Source organism: Arabidopsis lyrata, assembly GCF_000004255.2.
Source record: "Arabidopsis lyrata subsp. lyrata unplaced genomic scaffold ARALYscaffold_1, whole genome shotgun sequence".
In the NCBI taxonomy this organism is placed as follows: Eukaryota; Viridiplantae; Streptophyta; class Magnoliopsida; order Brassicales; family Brassicaceae; genus Arabidopsis; species Arabidopsis lyrata.
The window spans coordinates 23,067,024-23,069,796 of record NW_003302555.1 but is presented as its reverse complement, the minus strand read 5'-3'; the positions used below and the strand labels follow the sequence as shown (position 1 = coordinate 23,069,796).

At 34.0% G+C, this 2,773-nt stretch overlaps 1 pseudogene; it reads right to left on the bottom strand.

The window, feature by feature from the left end:
• Positions 1-241: 241 nt before the first annotated feature.
• Positions 242-2,001, bottom strand: LOC9330070 (annotated as a pseudogene).
• Positions 2,002-2,773: the final 772 nt, after the last annotated feature.

Sequence of the window (2,773 nt, the reverse complement as noted above, 5' to 3'; positions counted from 1 at the left end):
TGTTTTCTTATAAATACCGTGAGAACTCAATAAGAAAGGTGATGAGAATTATTTATCATAAACCGTTTGTATCATCGTCTTTTAGCTCTTGATTGGGACCTATCAGTATACCATGTTGAGTAACGAGATAGTTTTGTATTTATATATATATATATAACTCTCAGTTAGCCCTAAAATCATAATAAAAGAACATAAGAAGAAAACTCTAACAACAATTACAAATTCTCTGATGTAAATAATGTTAATTAGTATAGGAAAATAATAAATGTAGATATAGATTTGCTTTGTACTTGTGACTCTTTAAGTTGTTGGGAAATATCTGAAAAAGCTCATTTTAGTGTTAAACAAAACAGCATGTTATGTGGTGCTATGTTAAATATCATTACTAATGGAAGGGCACAAGACATAATCATCCAACAAAATGATATTAAACCCACAATGACTAAAGATTCACCACATTTAGGTTTGGCTAGTTATACATTCATCAAACAGTAGCAGCAAGAGCACACTCAAAAAATGTTGATCGGGGAACTGTAAGCACTGCGTCACACCACTCGACATTCCCCCAAATATCTTCAGTGTTGTGTCTTTCGAGCGCAATCATAGCACACCAAATCATCTTGCCTTCACTTTTACGCTCATACTTGTCCCAAAAAACCGCCATCTTTCCACCATAATCCGCCAGTTTAACAAGACTTAACCTAGCAAACTCATCGGGCAGTCCTCTCAAACCTTTAATTTGTTTCCACAATCTCACCTTCTTGTCATACCATTCTAATGCTCCCTGATTATAGCAGTACAAAACATTTTCTATCGCACAATTAAAACACCATTTCCAACCATTACTCATCTCTTGTTCCACCAAGTCCCATCTACCTTCCTTTGGATCGTAAGCCAGGACCTTTCTCCCAATCCTCAGATACAACTTTCCTTCAATACATCTATTTTTGGTTAGCCAATCCGAGTATTCGTCCCCGACCCGGTAAGGAATTGGGACATGATCCCAAATTTGGGTCTTCGTATCAAACACGTGCATTGACTTCGAACATTCTGATACGTTTTCTACGAAACCTTCTACTACATAAATCTTCCCATCAAAGACACTAGCACAAGGGTACTTAATCTTCACCTGCAAGCTTGGAGCCTCACGCCACGTGTGAGACAAACAGTCTAGTACTAAGACCCTAGCTAGATGATGCCAAAGTCTTGATGTATCTGCCAATGTTGTAGATCTTGGAACCAACGACCACGTTACCTGACAAGTAGGCAGAATGAGATTGTGGAGATGTGATTGGGACCAAAAGATTGCCGCTTGACTTAGTTAGGGTTCGGTCAGGTTTCTGGAAGAGAGTGAACCAACGAGGGTTGTCGTCAAAGCGTAAACACACATAGAGACAACTCTCCGTGCGGCGTAAGAGAGATCGGGCCTGGTAAAGCTGTGGTGAAGCAATGAGAGATCGAAAGCTTTTTGAGACTAAGGAGAGAGTGGATAGTACAATTTCGAGACGCGTGCTAAACAAGTAACTAACAAATCATCTGGAAGTGAAGGATTTGGAGTCGATTCCGGTGACATCATCTTTTTCTTAAGCAGTGGTTCTTCGTCGTGATAATCTAGACGAAATTGCCGTTGATCAACCTGCGATTTCTTCAAAACGATTTATCTAGCGACGGGCTACAGTTTGTTCTTTGATTTGGCCGATTTTATTAAGATTAGCCTATTAATTCCAAAGAACTAAAAACTCAAATATCTGATTATATAAAGTTTTGTTTCAAAGTTTCATAAGGAAAGTCTTTCTATAGAAATATTTTATTTTAAGATAATTGGATTTGATAAATTAAAATAAATGTTATAATATTAAACTAATTAAATATATTGTTTGTAGTATACATTCAATTTTCTCATATATTAAGTAAAATATAATTTCAATTTTAAATTTTTTGTTATTATAAGCTTTATATAAAAAAGATTTATAAAACCAATTCTGATAGATTGGTAACCATTTTAGCTAAATTGTCATTAAGTTTCATGAATATTTTATGTTAAAATTAGCTGTTATGATATTGGTAGCAAAATACTTTTGTTATGAAAATATCCTCCATAAGGGATTTCAATTTTTTTTATTAAGTTACAAAATTAAATAATAAAAGATAAAATTTTAGATTCTAAAACCTTCCAACTACCACCAATTAATATAATTTTTATTATTATACTAAAATAATCTATTATAAGTGAAACTTCAAATATATATTTTGCAGTTTCAAATCCAAACATATAATAAGATTATTAATTGATTCAACTTAATATTTGCATAAATTTGCAAGAAAACTTACTAAACTTTCTACAAAATAATTTCTCAATTAACTCGTATCACACGGTCATAATCTACTCTTATTATAACAAGTTTGGTTTTCAAAGTTGGTAATTTCATGATAGGTTTGGTTTGGTTCGGTTTTTTTGGGTTAAGTTTTTTTGCCGACCCCTAATATCAAGAAGAAAACTCTAACAATGATTACGGATATTCTGATGTGAAAATAATATGAAAATAGTAAATAGAGATGAATCTTCATAGTAAATAGAAATGAATGCAAACCGTGGAACGTAACTCCCTGTTGTAGCCAGATTATGTGATACCAATCCACCACCAGCCCGTGTTCTCTAATCTGCTCCCTAGTCTTCGAAGACGAGAAAGATTCATGGTACCTATATCCTCCTCATGCCTCCATAATATGATATCATGACATGCATTTCATCACATGGCTTGCAATTAAAGAC